Source organism: Hibiscus syriacus, unplaced genomic scaffold (assembly GCF_006381635.1).
Source record: "Hibiscus syriacus cultivar Baekdansim isolate YM2019G1 unplaced genomic scaffold, ASM638163v2 tig00111937_pilon, whole genome shotgun sequence".
NCBI classification, from domain to species: Eukaryota; Viridiplantae; Streptophyta; class Magnoliopsida; order Malvales; family Malvaceae; genus Hibiscus; species Hibiscus syriacus.
This window is the reverse complement of record NW_024063215.1, coordinates 683,722-702,906: the sequence shown is the minus strand read 5'-3', so window position 1 is coordinate 702,906 and position 19,185 is coordinate 683,722. Positions and strand designations below refer to the sequence as shown.

General features: G+C 31.3%; 1 long non-coding RNA gene across 3 annotated transcripts; it reads left to right on the top strand.

Annotated features, from left to right (window-relative positions):
• The first annotated feature begins 525 nt into the window (after window positions 1–525).
• LOC120172991 lies at window positions 526–3,181 on the top strand. Of its 3 annotated transcripts, none has more exons than XR_005521014.1 (4): window positions 526–695; window positions 803–890; window positions 2,189–2,231; window positions 2,930–3,181. It is a non-coding gene; the product is annotated as an uncharacterized LOC120172991 (long non-coding RNA). The 3 variants fall into 3 exon arrangements; XR_005521013.1 differs by having other exon boundaries at window positions 1,907–2,231; XR_005521012.1 differs by having other exon boundaries at window positions 1,907–3,181.
• The last annotated feature ends 16,004 nt before the right edge of the window (window positions 3,182–19,185 follow it).

Here is a 19,185-nt window from a genome sequence, read left to right as displayed (position 1 = left end):
AAACATGATATATGGATTGTCACATCAACATCTTAAACTGTCATGTCAGCACTATAAATTGTCATGTCAGTATCGTAACGATCAACGACGAAAAAATATTGGTCAAAGGGCCATATTAAATTTATTTTTTGAGTTGAAGGGTCATATTGAGAAAATAATATAAGGGTCTCAACGATTTTTTAAAAAAAAGTACAAAAACCTCTTATGCCTTTTTACCAAAATATAAATATAAAAAGTTAAATTAATTTTTTTTAAATTAAGATTAAATTGATATTAAAATATAAATTTTTAAGATTAAAACTATTAATATATCATACCACTTGAATATTACGTCTATTATTTAAAAATAACATATACATTGACAATTTGACATGTTTGTAATAATTTTTTAACTAAATGACTACATTGTAATTGTTGGAGAAAATGTAAACGGCTTATAATTTGACAAATAATTGATTGACTGGATATGTAGTTTAACCTATTAAGTATGACCACAAACTGAGTCAACAGCGAAACTGAAAATCTTGAAACTATTCAACAAAAAAACAGAGCTCGTTTTCTGCCTAGTCAAGGATTTCAACGGCGATCATCATCATCATCATCTGCTTCTCCACTTTGCGATTCAATTTCACCAGCAGCTACTTCAGTTGCAGTAAATATTCCTCATGATAGAGGGCGTGAGGCTCATTCTGATGGTACTTTCTCGTCTATTCTTTTCCTGTTTCACTTAAATTTCTCCGATTTGAAATTTTCCACAATTTGATTGTGATGCCAACTTCATGGGTGGATTAATATGTTGCAGGCGATGTGGTGCTTCATTATGTTGCAGATATTTCCAGACTCTGACCCTAAGTGAATAGGGGCTGCATCTTCTACCTTCATAAAAAAATGTAAGTATTTCTTTGATTTAGATTCTGGGTAATTTTGAGATATTCCTTTATTTATCATGTTTTTTGGGTTTAAATTTTGAACGGCTATTAAAATGAAACAAAGACTAAATTTTATGTATGATTTTGAAAGACAGATACTACAATGGATCAAAACTGATAGTTTAGGTATTACATTCATAATTTACCCTTAAGTTTTTCGGTGGATTCTTCTATTGCTGGGTGTTTGGTTCCCTGCTAGTTACCTTTAAATCAGAGGGAATACACGACTGTTTCATTGGCCATTGCCTTATTATAAAATTTTTCTGTGTCATCTGGGCCTTGGCTTATATTGAGTGTAATATTGGGAATAGGGTGAGTAGAATTTGATTCGAGTAGAAAAATCGAATTTTTCGATTCGACTAGATTTCATATTAAAAATTTGACTTGACTCGTAATTTCATAAACTCAATTCGAAAAATAACTCAAATAAAGTTTGAGTTATAAAATAAGACTCAAATAACTCGAAATTTTTAGTAATTAGTTGATTGGTTTTCAAGTCCAAGTTGAGTCTCTCAACTTTGCGTGATGTATGTATATCATGTATGAAACAATATGACGAAATATTTATCATATATAGTTATAGAAAATCGTTTAAATTAGAATCCATTAGTACCATAACATTATAATTATTTACAACTAAATTTAAACAAAAACTCTACGGGACCTCAAGGAATAACAATAATTCTTTTACTACCGAGGTCTTTTAGGTGGTGACAAGTATTAAGATTTTATGAAACATGTCCTTTTTAGCCTTGTTAATGTGATAAAAATAAAAGAAGAAACTGTTTGAGTGGGTTTGTCTACAGCACTGCATGTTGATCTCTCAAGGGCCATCACTGATTAATTCAATCCGTATATGATACAGCACTGCATTTTGATCTCTCAAGGGCCATCACTGATTAATTCAATCCGATTATAAATGAAAATCGATTTTCGAGTTTCGAGCATTCAGTACTTTGTTTTATATTCATCTGCAGAGTAAGTTGATCCAATGAACTGCATATGAAGTGCTGCATTGGAGCTGAACTTTGATGTTTTGGTTTTGATTCTGATAGTGACTTCCCAACCAAGATGCAATGAACCTTAGTACTTTATTTGATACAATGAACCTGACAGGGAATGAATCCTTTTCTTCAGAACAGCTTTGTTGTTTGTTTAATGTTGAAAATGAGATTTATGTCATATTGGACTTTTATCACTAATTTGTAAGTGCATGTACATGATAAAGGAAACTTCATCTATCCTTATATTCTATGCAGCCTGTGCAAGTGATTCTACACGTGGATACATCTTCTAAACATGGTTTGTTTTTTACTTGTATGTATATATGGTATTCTTTCACTGCAGAATTTTGACAGTAACCTCACCAACCACGATTCGACCTTCAAACAACCTAATATGTTTGTGGTTGGAAACTGCATCAACTTATATTCTCGACTGAACTATAGATAGATATTCATTTATGTGCTGGAAGATCCTTTATCATACCTGACGTCCAAAGTGATGCTATGTGCTGATATCAATCTAGGCCTTTAAGTGAACTGCTATATTATATCTTATGCTATATGCCTTGCCTGGAAGTTGTCTCGTTCGGGTTTCCGTACGGTTTTTATACCGGAGAGTCCTTTCTGATGTCAATCTAGGCCTTTAAGTGAACTGCTATATTATATCTTATGCTATGTCTTGCCTGGAAGTTGTCTCGTACGGTTTTCATACTGGAGAATCCTTTCTGATGTCAATCTAGGCCGTTAACTGAATGAATGATTGTTGCCCTTATGCCTATTATGGAACTAATTTCAGGGACTTGGCTGTTAGCTGTTGTAAAAAGATTACTTAATCCGTGATTGCCAAACTAAATTTGGATTATGTAATATGGTCAAGTTTATCATTCTGTGCCATCATTGTTTACATCTTCTATTCCAGGAATATAGACTTGGTTCCTCTGTTTACAGTGCATTTAGATTAATCATGGTCATCCTCTGAAGCATAGTTCATTTCAGGTGAGACTCATGCATGAATGAGGCTGGTTATGAGATTAGACACTTAGATGCCACCTTAATTCTTCAAAAACCGAGCCCACACAAGGAGTTTATCAAAACCAACTTGTCCGATCTGCTAGTCGCCGACCCCGTTGTAAATTTTAAGGCTAATCTGTAGTAAAAGTGAATGTTGTTATCTCTAAAAGATCAAAGTTCGAGCACTTATGTTTGCAAGGTGTGCTCGTATACTTCCGAAGCTGTGGTATTGCTTGTTGGGACTGCTTAATGCATCTGATTGGACCAGATTGGTCATTACTCATTAGTCCATGAAGCCATTGATGCTGATCATTACAAATGTAAATTAATTGTAAAAATTATGTTCTAAACAGTTTCAAGAAGTCTATGTTGCCATGGCTGCCTAAGGAAGTTTAATTTTAGGTTTTTTTGTTTCACGTAAAACATTTTCTTCATTTTTCAATGTTTGGTTGGTGGAAAACTGATTGGTCAAAGTAAAATATTTTTCTGTTCAACAGAATTCTCTTTGCATTTTTTGGAAAATAACTTATGGTTTGATTTTTTATGTCATTTTTTGAACTTTTCACTTCAAATAATATATACTCAAAATAATTTTATTTTATACATTTAATATTAATATAATATTTTAATATATTTAATCCAAATATTAATTATTAAAATATATTTATTAATATAACTAACAATATAATATTATATTTTTAATATTATAATAATATAGTCAATTATATTATAATAATATAAGATATTATATTTTTATTTTAATAATTAATAAAATTTATTAATTTCATATATATAATATTATTAAATTATTAATTATTTACTTTAATAAATAATTAATATAATTATAATATTTTTATTTCAATAGAATGTATTAATCTTAATATTGTTATTTATAAAATTACAAAAATGATATTTTAATAATAATGAATAAATTATTCTAATATTTCAATAATAATAATATTAATTTTTTATGATAAATAATATTATTTATGATATTAAATATTTGTAATAAATAATTTCTAAAAAATTCATCAAATTGTAAAAATTGGTTTACACAACCTCTTTCGAAAACAGTAAAACGTTTTTTAAAAAATATAATTTATTTTACGGAAACTTTTTCCGAAAAATATTTTCAGTGAAACAAACAGACCTTTAGTGAATTCACCCGATCTTTGTTTGAATTTGACCCATTCTCATGAATCAGATTCATCTTTTAACATGTATTTCACATGATTATTGAATTAAGTTTGGTAAGTTCCATCTTTTTACATATTGGTTGGAAAAACTACCACTCGACAAGAAAATCTGCAAAGGGACTAAGAATTTCTGCCTCATTTTGTTAAAGGCATAATGACTTGTCTGCGCTTAAACTTTGTAACTTTCTTTTCATTTTGGTCCTTGATTTTTATTTCCCGTATCTTTTGACACTCGGGTTTTTAATTTTTGTAAAATTGGGTAAGATCGACAGAAAGGGTAACGGAGCTATTATGCTGACTTAATCTATTTTGTCCTTTCGATAATTATGAGGATATTTATTTTGTTTTAAATGATATCATTACTTTTTTGGCAAAATTTTCGAAACAATTAATTCTTTAAAAATCTAAAACATTAAAAAATGAAAATATAAAATATTAATAAATATAAAAATTATTTTAAAATGTAAAAGTTGTAACAATATTATAATAAATGTATACCTATAAACATAAATTTAAAACTAAAGAATATAAAAAATTGGAAAACATATGAAATATTATGAAAGTCATAAAAATTATTTTAAAAAGTAAAAATTGTAAAAATATAATAATTATAAAAAACAGAGAATATATATATTAATTAATATAAAGTGATTACAATACAATATTTATTCAAAAACTTCTCAATTATTTGATAATAAATATTAAACATCTTTTTATATATTGTGCTCGGACCTAAAACATCTAAATAAAATAAATAGGTTTTAAACTTATTGAAAAATGAATTTTTGGTTGGCACGTGCTAGAGAATATATATTTATATATATAAATAATCGAACATTAACTAGTTTCAAACATGATAGAAACTCATTTAATGGACATCGAAGATGGCAGAAGAAAATCTAAAATGCGTGACATGTTTTTACAATTTCATAATAAATTTTCATATGCATTTTTCAATAAATTTAATATTTTTATATTTTTATAAGTTTTTATACTTTTTACAATTATTATTGTTTCATGTTTTATTTATAAATTTTATAATTTCTTTTACTATTTTTTATAATTTTCTTGGAATACTATTTTGGAATATCATAATGTTCTTAGTCTTATTTTAAGAGTAAACTATGTATTTAGACATCCAACGACCATTTTGATCCTTTTTATTACCCAATTAGAAAATGCTTTAAAACCCATTTTGTTCTCCTAACAAGCTCATTCTCAATTTCTGCTTTATAAATAAGGAAAAAATTCTCAACTTTATCCTTAGTTCTAAGGAGATATATCTTTTTATATCTTGAAAAGTCATCTACAAATGTAATATAGTAGTATTTTCGTCTCTTACACTCAGAGTTTTTAAGTTTGTTAGATCAGTATGAATAAGTTCTAAAAGTTTAATCTTTCTCTTAGAAACATTTTTAAAAGAAGGTCTTACATGCTAGGTTTCTTGAAAAGCGTAGATTTTGCCAAATAAAAATAATTTATAATTCTCAAATAAATAAATAAATAAAGTAGTATAGAGAAGTAGGATCGATCCACAGAGATTAAGAAAGTTTGATAATGTCGTTTCTCAGATTGAATCAACTGTAAAAAAATAAAAGAGGAGGATTTTAAAATTAATGAAAGTGAATAATAAAAAATAATTAGAAATAAATAAAGTAAATAAAATAGAATAATTCAATAGAGATGATATAGTCTTAGGTTTGGTTAGCCTCAATTTCAATTGATCATCGAAAATAAAATTTTCCCTTTGTGATGTACGTCGGTTATAGTCAACAAGGCCCAACCCCTGCAGTTAACTCTTCCCTTCGGTTAACCGAAATTTCCAAGTCTATCTCTGAAATTTGGTACTTGTTGATCTAACCACGCCTATCGCCGTAAGATCCAAAATAGCTTTAAGTTCTGGAAAAGCCTGAATCGAGTTATAGCGTTTCACTGAGAATCAAACTCGATCTTGAATCCCTTTAACGGACCGCAACTACGTTTGCTCACAGGAAGCTGAAATACGACCAACCGATCTGACTTCCAAACTTCAAGCAAAACAATCTTTAAATCAACGTGCACCTTTTGAGTTGAAGATGTAATAACTTTTAAGAGAATGGTTGATTTCCACTCCCAGTTTCCATTCGCAAAAACCTATTGCTAAGTGGAAGTTTAGCTAAGCATGGATTCGAGCATGCTTAACATTGTGAAAAGAAAATAATGAAAGAAAATAAAGAAAAAAAAAATAGAGAAGAAAGAAAAGCAGAACTTCAACAATTAACCAAGGAAAAATAAATTTCAATATGTTGATCCTAAGATGTATTTATAACTCGAGAGTTCTAAGTAAATAAAATAACTAATTTCTATCCTAAATAAAATAATCAAAATAAAAATCCTACTAGAAGCTCTAAATAATCAAAATAATTAATTCTTAAATAAAATAATACAACTAAAAATCCTAAATCTACAAGGTTTATCACAAAAGATAAAAATAATTATTTAAGTCTTATAGTCCTTGTTGAATTCTACTGCATCCTCTGGATAACCTAGTCCCAGGTTAATTTCAAATTAAATATTCAAAATACTTATGCTCATCTTCTAGAAGACATTAAATTGACTGTCGAAATTTGTTGGTTTTTTATCTAATTAATCCAATGAGTCTCCTATTAAAAATAAACCCAAAATAAAGATAAATCAGTAATATCCAAGCAAAAATGAGAGGTAAATAATAATAAAAATATGCAATATTAAACACTTATCAAATTTCCCTCACTTATTCAATGATTGTCCTCAAACATACTTCAATTCACATTTCTATCACTTGAAAAAGATTTATTCAAAAGTTTATGGCATATCCCAAGTATATGCATGAATAGAAGAGGTTAGACAAGATAATCAAATTAGAGTGATAAGATAATCCTATAAACAACAATTAACCAAATGAATAAGAGGTAAATATTTAAAGCTTTTGCTATTTGTTTGTGAGACGAAATCAAATCAAGTTTAGTTTCCTCATGATAAATGATTGGTGGAGTGTGAGTTTTATTCCCCCTAATTTGTATCACTTACTCTATTTTTTCCAAGCGTTTATTTTTTTCTTTTATTTTTTTCTTTTTTTGAAATTAATCTCTTTTTTGATCTTCTCTCTATTTTTTAACTCCATAGTCTCGACATATCACTGAATATTTAAACTGAAAACGAGATGACAACCCAAGAACTTCACCTCGGTTCTCTAATCTGGTCACATTCAAACTATCTACCATCACAGTTACCTCACAAAGTTACACACATGAAGATAACATCAATCACTAGCAAAACAAGCACAAGCTCATATATTATTTATCAAAAATAGACAATTTTATTTTAGTTGCTTATTATAAGATATTATGGTTATTTTTTATAGATAAGATAATTATGTGGTGCAAGCAAAGGAAATTATTCTCCCAATTTTGTAGGTTATTGCAAGCAATAATGGAGTGGAGAGATGTTGATTTCTTTATTTTTAGGACTGCATATGTATTATTATTATTTTTCAAGAATATTTTTCATATATTAGTTAATGTATTTGTGGATTGTTACTTAGGTTTTAATATGTTAGTTTGGTGTATTTGTGGAATGTTACTTTGGTTTTAATATGTTAGTTTGGTGTATTTGTGGATTGTTAATTTGGAGTTTAGATTTTGAAATTGCTTAACAAGAAACAAGTCGAATAACGAGCAATGAGCAACGAATTGGGTCAAGCAACAAGTTTTTTAACGAGCACGAGTAAAAAAAATTAACGAGCAATGAGTCAATTCAAATAATAAATTTTTTTAACGAACATGAGTCGAACACTACTCAACTTATGATTGGTTCACTCGATAACTAACCCTAAAATTTAAGGTGATATGATTAATGCTATAGAAAGCTTTAGCATCTCTCTTATCTTTCTTATGTACTACAGGAAAAAACACAAATACATCTTTCATTTAAAAAGAATTTCACATTCAATGTCAAATGACTAAGAGTTGCTTTTAATTATATTGTACTTACCCAAACTAATAAAAAAAATAGTTGAATTCATGATAAAAAAAAATAATCAAGCCTCATAATTTAAAAGTTATTTTTAAAACAAATCCATATAAGCTGAGTTAGGGTAAGTAATAACATTAACAATAATAAAAAATAAATTACGTAAAATTGGAATTGAGAAATTAAATTCTCGTACTTCATAAATTAACCGGCAATTAATCCATATTTGGGTTGATATTATAATTTTTATGGGTAAAATATATAAATAGTCCCCTGACTATAGGACATTTTTTTTATTGAGTCCCTCAACAGTTAAAAGTTATAAAATGGTCTCTCGACTATAGGATAGTGCTTTGTTGAGTCTCCCAACTATTCAAAATTATAAAATGGTCACCCGACTATTTATATGTTCCAAACTTCTCATTTTTCATTAAAAATCGGTGGTCGTATGAGTTGACATTAACCTACTGAATTGGATATCATAATTCTGATCCTAGAACCATTTAAGTTGTATTTTATGAATTGAGTCTCTGTTTACATTATTTTGTTGAGCATGTGCTTGAAATATTATGTTGTTGAGCTAGTACTTGAAAGAAATGACGGAGTCAATAGACATCATTAAAATATGATTTTATCATATCTCAATCAATAAATCAACGTCCAGCTTAGACGATTGTTAAATTTTTAATTAAAAAAAGGACGAGTTTGGAATATATGAGTAGTTAGTTGGTAATTTTGTAACTTTCAATAGTCGAGGGACTCAACAAAGCAATGCTCTATAATAAAGGGACTATTTTATAACTTTTAATAGCTAGGAGACTCAACAAAGTAGCATCCTATAATCGGGGGACCATTTTTTATCTTTACCCAATTCTTATGGTAAACACAGAAAAATCGGAGGAGTAATGTTGGACCATTTCAAAGAGGTAGTGAGAACTGTTTTATACTTGACTTGTTTCTTTCTTTATTTCTTCTTTTTCAAATAACCCCAAGTGTTATTTAGACCATATAAGAATTTTCAACGCTATTCTTGCAGGAGTCAAATATTTTAACTCGAATCAAATATGAATTACAAGTCTTGAATGAATACCGAAAGTGAACGTTAAAACCTAGTGGGTCGAATTGAAGGCTTCAAACTTCCACTCTCCTTCGGTCTCTGTGTCTGACCACCGGAGAACAAAGCCGGCGGACATTAGATTAGAAGCCACCAACAACACCAATTTGATTTCATTCAAGTCCGATCAAATTAAAACCAGGCTAGTTAGGTAAATGATAAATACATTTGGAAGATCAAGTTTCAGTCAAAAGTCAACTTATTTACCAAATATCATCAAGTAAATTAGCCTCCTCTTAACTTTCTAGTTACTTGAACTCGCAATCTTAATAATTAAAGGTAGGGATGACAATCTAATACGAAACCGATATATTTTGACCTGATCTGATCTGATAAGGTCAGAATATTTTTAAAAAAATCTGGTTTGGGTCGGGTCGAAATTTTTAAGGGGGTGAGATTGGGTCAGGCCAGGTTCAGGTCGAGGGTGAAAAAACTTCGACCCAACCCGACCGGGGATAATAATGTAATTTCTTTAAAAAATATTATTTTTTAATTAAGTCCTTATTTTATTCTGGTTAGGTCGGGTCTCATTTATACTCTAAAATTCTGGGTCAGGTCGAAGTCTGGTGAAGGATATATATAAATATTTTTTTTCCGTTGAGTCAGGTCGAATATCCTTTCGAATCGGGTCGGTTTCGGTTAGAGGATACATATTTTCGAGATGAGTCGGGTTAACCAAAAACACGACCCTAACATGACTTGTTAACATCCCTAATTAAGGGGAGTATTATTATCCATATAGTTCATGAGTTTGAACAATTGTATCTACAGGTTATACGTGTGTTATCAATGACTACGAAAGATTATGAACATAAATTATATTATAATCACTCGAGACTATTTCAAAAAAAATCTACTTCCTTCGATATTAGGAACTCTAATAGTAAATATTAATTACCAACCTAAAAGTAATATTTTTTCTTTAGAATTTTGGGTCGGGTCAGATGGAGGATATATAACTTTCGAATCGGATCGATTTTGGTTGGATGATACATATTTTCGAGTCGAGTTGGGTTAACCAAAAACTCGACCCTAACTCAACTTGTTGCTATACCTAATTAAGGGGAGTATTATTATCCATAGAGTTCATGAGTTTGAACAGTTTCATCTACATGTTATGTGTGTGCTATCAATGGCTAAGAAAGATTATGAACATAAACTATTTTATAATCACTCGATACTATTTAAAAAAAAAATCCCTACTTCCTTCAATATTGGGAACCCTATTAGTAAATATTAGTTACCAACCTAAAAGTATTATTAGTTTTTCTTTATAATTTCGGGTCGGGTTAGAAGGAGGATATATAATTTTGAATCAGGTCAGTTTTGTTAGAGGATGCATATTTTCGAGTAGAGTCGTGTAATACCCTAGACTTGATTGGGCCTAAAGTGCAACATTGGGCTACCGAGGCAACCCCTGATTTTCAAAATATCTGCTCGTTCTCTTTTAAAGCATACTCGATGGTATCATATAACATACAAAACAATTATTAAAACATTTTACAAACTGAATCTCCGTGACACATAATTTAGAATCAAAATAATACATTTCACTGTTTGATAAAATAATTACACAAGTAAGGTTCTCTAAATACACATGCCCACTAAAACTACAGTACAATACTCTGAAGGAGATGCTGGAAGTCCTGCTGCGATGATGTTTCACGAGCTGCCTAAGCTACTGACCTGCCAACGGAAAACATTCGAAGGTTGAGCTTAGAAATCCCATCAATATAATTTCTAATCTAGAGCAGCATTAAGAATCTCATAAACATAATCGTGTTAAATATTTATTACTAAGAAGTAGTCAAATACATGATCTTGATCAATTTCTACCTACTCAAAGCTTAACTAGTTTGCCACTTAAATAGGGGTCTTATGCTTCCCTTAGTCCTCGGACAAGGGCCTCTCCATGAGCACTCCTCTATCTGACCTCTACTCAACTACAACTACTTTATCTATATGCAATGCTTACTAATATTTGGTCTCACGAAGCCATCAAACACTAGTTATTACGAATATCACGTACGACTAACCCATCCCTCGCGAGTGTTAGGCCTCGTGTCCAAATTACCAGTTGAAGCGTCTCGCGCAGTTACTATAGTGTATCTGGGTAAGGACATCATAACTGCCAACCCACCCCTTGCTAGTGTTAAGGCCTTAGTACATAGTCAGCTGCAAAAGTACCTCGCGCACTTGCTTTAGTTGTTATCGGATATCCTATACCACTAGACGATTGTCACTTTCTAACTGGACTGATGTGACTATACATACATACCCAATCCGCAGATGCTACACGACACCGACATTTCTAACTGACTCATCGTGAGTCTTCGAGCCTCGTACCTTACAAGCTCCTGAAGTGCATCGTGCACTGACAATGCCCCACTAGGGAAACTAAGGTAACCTGGGGATACCCTAGCGCAACTGGACTCACTAGAGTGAGGTCATTCTCTCATTAGATACTATCTTAATCGTTCTCTAACGTTATGCGAAGGCTTATTGGTCTGCTACTGATGCTATTTACCACGCTGCTCCACTCTAGTCGCTCGTTACTAAAAGGTAAATTACTTATTCTCCACATCTAGCAAAGTCTCTATGCATTCTCGGGGTTTTACGATGATTTCTGAGGTTTATATTCACTGATTATACTATCTATTAGCCATTTACCTGACTCAGGCTCAACTCTAAGTAGTGACACTCTGATTTTCTTTATTGAACTTTCTTTCAATACCCCTTAGATTGAAAGAACAACTTACAACTTTTAGGTCCACTGACATTCTCGAAGCCCACATTCTCGATCCTCATTCTTCATTATCTGTAAACATGCTTGACTGAAGATACCTCGGCTTATAGCACCCTGTTGTAACCCGCTTCCATAAGTGTTTCTATACATATTTGGGCATTCTGGTTCTGTACGAACTAATTTTTACTATTACGAATCGTCTTTAGCTCTTACGGGCCTTAACTGAGTCAAAACTGACCATCTAAAATGAGTAGTATAGATATCCTAGGGTCAAGTATCGATACCCCTATGAGTATTGGTACCAAAAATGCATTATGTTTTCGAAATTGAGGCCAGTATCGATACTGCCACCCTAAATATCGATACTGTAGGGGCAATATCGATACTCCCCTCGACAGTATTGATACTTCTAGCTTGAAATCCCTAATTTTAGCCCTAATTCATCCAGTATCGATACTCGAACACTAAAATGGTTATTTAGGCTCGAGAAATCACCCAAAAATCACCCTAACGGACATGGTTTGATTTCTAATCAAGTGCTAAAAAATTAGGAAGTTAACTAGGGTCTTAAAGTAGCATAAATACGTCTTTTAAACATTTAAAATGTGAATCGATCATGATATTAAATATAAAACCTAAAATGCTTAAATATTCAAATCATAGCAAAACTTCATACTTGTGGAAATATTTACACTCCAAAGGATTAGAAACACAATACCTTGGTTTTAGAAACCCAAAATGAAGCTCCTTACTCAGCGAAACTTCTTTCCTTGGCGATTTTGGTGAAAACTCCTACTTTTCTCTTTAACTATAAAAACCCAAGGCTTGATTCATTGAACCGATGTTGTTAGGGGGATTATGAAGAAATATGAAAAAGACTTAGTCTCTTACCTTTGGCTTGGCCCTTGAAGAGGAAGATGAGAAGGATAATGAAAGGGGAGGAGAAGAAAACTAAGAATATATAAAGGCTCAATCTTTAGAAAATGAGGAAATAACACTTTTTGGTCATTCCTCATTTTTTACTAATTAAAAATCTCATTTTTATAACTAATTTGGCCTAAACCCGACCCAATTAAACTCAACGATTTAAATTATGAAATTTACGGGTTTGCTTACCTCTCGGTCAAACCCAAAATTTGGGGTGTTTCAACTCTCTCATCCTTAAAAGAAATTTCATCTTCGAAATTTATTCGGTCTCACCCACGACATATCTTTAGGTCATCCACTTAGAAACCTCAAAGCACCTAAACTCATATCAACTTGCACCTCAATGAAAGATTCACTGTCACTCGATTTACAACTAAGTAACTCACAAACTGATCTACAATTTCTTTTTCCCATAGGGTGCTAACTGCATCAAACCCTAAGTGTAAAACTAACGATGCTTAATTTAGATGTCCTCACTCTAAAATACTTAGAATGTTTCGCAAGGAGAACACTACTCTGCGGCTCATCTACTATCACCAAAACCTTCTCTGGCTAACCTTACTCAATCGAATTAACTTACCTCATAACTCGATAACCTCTTTTACTTGCTGAACACATATAACTATGAGATATTATGGCACTTGCCAAATTGTCTTAATAGTGACCATTAAAGATATAACGAAGTTTCTCAACTAACATCGATCTTTATGCTTCTGTTGAGTAACTCTGATTCAATACTCATATGTGCTACTAGACTACTTTCTCATTCCTTGTGGCTTACACTTGTTCTACTCACCTGATTAAGGGTCTAAGGTGCTCACAACTGAAAATCAGCCACTTGTCGAGATAAACGAACAACATCTGGCTCTCTCGGAGAGCACTCATCACCAAGCAGAGATCTCTCGCAACCGCACTATGACTTAAATATTTTGAGACTTTACATTTTACACTTACTATAATTTAACACCATTGAGCTGTCTACTGATGAGTAACGCTAGTCAAATGACACTTAACACACTTGATCTCCTTTAGTCGAAATCATTAAAATCTATGGTACCACTTAAAGTTGCACGTTGATATGTATTGTATATAGCTCGCACTCATATACCAGCCTGAAGACATCACTGACGAGGCTTGGATCACTTAGTTAATTCACTTATTGTTTGCGTACGAATTTAGAAAAATAAAACGGATGGTTCTCTATACCTTTAGAATCACACCTCTAGACTTGCAACTCATTATCTTACCTATTTTATCCTTTTTACTTAGGGTGAAATTCTGGAACTACTGTATCGGAACATACACCTCACTAACTTACTCCTCACGAGTACTTGGGCATCTGCGCCCAGTTAGTAACTGAAGTGCTTTGGCATTAATTGAGATAATCCTTATATTTCTTGCTAGAGGACTTGAGATTCTTAATGCTCTTGCGAAGATCCTTATCTCTAACATTGAACTTGAGAGTACTAAATTGCTGCGGCCGGTCACATGAACTCTCTCAACTAGAGACGTGAAAAGTCATTATAATCTCATACCTAACTTTGACAAGCCACACACAACTATTTTCCCTTTGGAACAAACAAGGGTGGAAGGTTATGTGGCTTGACATTCTCTTAGAGTTGACATTTATCTCAGCTAGGAATAACCACTCATTCTCCCATATCCATACCCACAAACTTAAGGCCAATCAACACTTGTACTAACAATTTCCCTTATGTCGACTACTAATTCTGACTCGATTTCTCAAAGAATATCTAAGGTCACTCTAGTCTATTCTACTAAGGTTCACCACTAAATACTTGGATTCTTACTCCCGTGTTCCCTACATGAACAAATTTCCTTCCTAGCTCACTTGACACTATCTACGAAGGCATACTCTTACACCTACTGAAACCACTTGAACAATTTAAATAGTTGAAAACATATCTGACATCTCATATGCGACATCAATATCATATCAACATCCTAACCCTGTCCTCTAATAAACTGACATCAGGGATAACGTATTGTCGAACCGGGAATAAGTCGATCCATTTCTCGGCTCTCTTGTCCGGGCATCGAACTAACACCCCTCTGGGTAGGTCCTCTGCCTTGACAAACTACTAGGATCACTCTCCTCGGTCGAGCTGACACATCACTCATCTCTGCTCACTAAAACCTCTGGTCCTCTCTATGGCTCGCTACGATATCTAACACTCATAATCCATATATGTCTTGAAATACGAATTATAGATGTCAAATCAACATTCATATTTCTTTAAACTGAAACTCTTAAAATTTTGATCCATTCTAAAAGTTCAGATTAATAAATTATATCAATCTCGATAATCCAGTAATATCATAAATTAATAATCTATCATTAAAATCAAAACCGATTTTAGACAACAATTATGTAGTGTAGTGTTGTTTTGCAACACTTATGAAATTGTCTAAATGTTGTTGACTTTAAAATCATTGGGTTTTTCCTCTTTAAAACATTTTATGATATAATACTATTCGATCATATTATCATATATAATTATGCTAAATAAAATAAAGTAACCTTACTTTATAATTACAAACCATTTTAAAAAGAAATTAATCAGAGCTACCAACCAGATAATTTATACATGCCACTAAAAATTAAATTAATACCTGAGATGTCTTACTGATACGGTATGTAGGTTAATTACCACAAAGATGCATTAGAGGTTCCTTACTTCACGCCATTTCCTTTATCTGAACTTACGCGTGAAACCATCACACGTTAAGCAAAACTTAGTGAGACAATATAACTATTTAAGGTGAGCTAAATTAAAATATCGTAATGATAATTCAAAACATTAAAATTTAAAATTCAAACGAAAATGTTAAAATTCTAAACCGACTTATGCAAGCCATATTTGCTCGTCAGAATCTCATGATTTTGTCAAAACCATGAAAATCAACATCAGACATAAAAATCATCTCATATTCTTTTCATTCGTATATATTTCATAATTTTCATATCATGTTCATATTTCTTTCTTTCATACGTATCATAACTTTCACATTTACCCTTTATAGCACAATGTATATATAAGAGAATACAAGGTACGTGAGTTAGACGAGTGTGCGCAATAAGCACTTCAGTTCTATCATCAGAATAATAATATACACTCCAAGTGCACTCATATCATTTGCACCCATGGTGCTAGTCATAATGTACACTAATGTACCAGATCATAATAGTAATATCATAATGACTCCACCTCATGGCATGCCAATTGTACTTACGACTCTCAGTGCAACATACAATAGGCTTTCACATCATATCATATTCATTTATAGATCAACATTCTAATTCAGAACCATTTTCCAATCATCATTACCAAAAATCATTACTTGGGCAGTTCATACCCATCAATCATCTATTATATAAAATACTTTAAGCAATTTATGCCCAATAGTTTATTTAGAATTTCATTTCAATAACTTCCAGAAAATATTATATATATAAGTCTTGGGTAATTCACATCAAAAAATCATTCATAATATATTCATAAAGCATTATGGAAATTATCTCATAATCAGAATTAAATCATACTTCTTAAAATAAAACATATGAGATTGACTTAACGCAAGTCTTCCTCAATCATAATAATTAAATAAATAAATTGCACTCACATTTGCCTCACTATTGAACCTTTCCTACGATGTCCTCTTTTTCTTTTCATGTACTTTATCCTTTACTTTCGAATTGCTAAAATCAAAATACTTGACGTAGTCTGTACGACATCACATATATGCATAATTTTCAATCTATATGTTCGTATTATACTAACATAATCTTATTCCGATGAAAATATAAATCCTATAAAAATGATCGATACTAAATAATTACATAAACTAAATCATACTTCCATCATAATTTCAAACTTCTCAAAATACTCATTCAATTCCATAATATTTATTTTCATCATCAACCCTTTAACTTTGCTAATTACGCGATCAAGCCACTAATTATGAATTCTTTCTAGAATTCACCTTAACTTTTCTTTTAAATTCATCATGATCATACAATATTACGATCATTGCATATTAATTACGAAAATTTCCAGCGCCATAATAAAATACTCAATTTATTAATTTAACATTCAAAAATTGGTAATTTCACCATAAACTTTCTTAGACTTTCAAAATCAATTATCCACCTTTATAAACATGCAATTTGATCCCAACTCCATATTTAAACTAAAATATCAGCATACTAATAAATTTCAAGCCTTGCAATATTTTACCCAAATGACACTTCCACATTTAATAAACTTACAATCAAGTCCTAAAACTTATAAGACCTTTCGGATTCCACCTTTAAATTCTCCCAAATTTGGAATTCGATTTCAACCAACTTTCTAACTTAAAATTTCAGCATTTTAATATTAAAATTCTTCAATAAACACCTCAAATATCACATTCTTGCTACAATGTCCCACAATTCTCAAAGCTTACAAAATAGCCCTTTTTCTATCTCAATGTCCCAAATTGATCCAATTCAATTTCCAAAGTATGTAGAATTCATCTAATATCAATTCTAGACCATAGGAAATTTTTAACATTTCCCCCCTAATTTTCCCTTTATGACTGAATACCCTTAATGCACAAGAACTTGATTTTCATTCAATTTCAAGCATGAATTCAATATCCTAATCATTAAATTCATGTTATTCTAATAATCTTAACATCAAAATTCAACCAACCACTACAAAACCCTAGTTTGCAAAATCTTATAAAAATCAACAAATTTTTATAAAAATCAAGCTTTAGATCACCAAAATCAAACTTGTTCTTCATCCAAACAAATCATGATATTCATCATTTTAGCATGTTTCCATGAGCTATTTATACCATTTGATAGAGAATTACAAGTAGATTAATTCTCTATCTAATAACTTAACCCAAAAATTGACCGAATAATATTAAAAATCAATTTGAAAATCTAAACCATTTAGATATGGAAGCTCACGGCAACATCAACAAGAAGGGGTTGATTTTTCAGCCAGTTTCCTTGGTAATTATCAATTAAAACACTTGTCACCATTTAATTTTATTGAATTTTAAATTCAATTAATGAGAAATTACAATTTCACCATGAATAAATTATGATAATTACCAAATTTCATTGATAATATATTCCATTAAAATATTCATAGTCAAGGATGAACCGATTTGAAATTGACTTTCCACTTTGGCCATGCCATTTTCAAAAATCACTTTAGTCACCAAGTTTCCCAATATCGGCTAAATAAGTTAAATTGACTTCAATTCTACCGATCCACCTTAAATTTAAATGTTCTAAAATATAAAAATAAATATTTCCAACCTTTATCTGGTATCCTTCAAATTTTCATGAAATTTCGGTTCGATTTGATTCGATTATCCTATCGGACTTTAGTGCTTTGTAACTTTTAATACAAATCCCTCATCAAAATTCTAATTCCCACAAAAATAATTATTTCAGAAAAACTATTTATTTACGTACCAAAATATATAACTTTTGAAAATTATATTTTTGGTCCCTAACTTTTTAAAAATTATACCTTGCCATAAAACTTTCAAAACTTACATTTTAGTCATTAGCAAAAATTTAGGGTATTACACGATAGGTCTACTAATACGTTAGTCCTCAAACTCAGAGTGATGGACTCACCATAAACTATTCCTCATACTTTGCATTCTCTTTACGATTTTAGTTTGTCGTGCTAATCCTGAAAATTCCTTAGCGGGTCTACCGCCAACTGATCAAAGATCTCTATACGAAGTCCCTCAAGGAACCTCTTTCACTTCAAGGCCTTAGTAGCAACTAACTATGGAGCATAGCGACTCAAACGAAGAAATTCTCTCTCATACTCGTACACCGAATGATCTCCCTGAACTAGCTGAAGGAACTGCCTCCTCAGGCCACTCTTGAAACTATTAGCCAATGTAAAACTCTACAACACAGATTAAGGAATGAAGCACCATCAGAATTCTAGAATTATACAAGTACGTTCATTACATAAGTGCATTTATTCACTGACATCTTACTAAAACTGACCATAAGGTCCTAGGACTGTCTCAACCTGACGCTCTAATACCACTAAATGTAACACCCTAGACCCAATTGGGCCTAAAGTGCCATATTAGGTTACCTAGGCAACCCTAATATTCAAAAAAACCTTCTCATTCTCTTTTAAAACATACTCAATAGTATCATATAACATATAAAATAGTTATTAATATATTTTACAAACCGGATATCCGTGACACA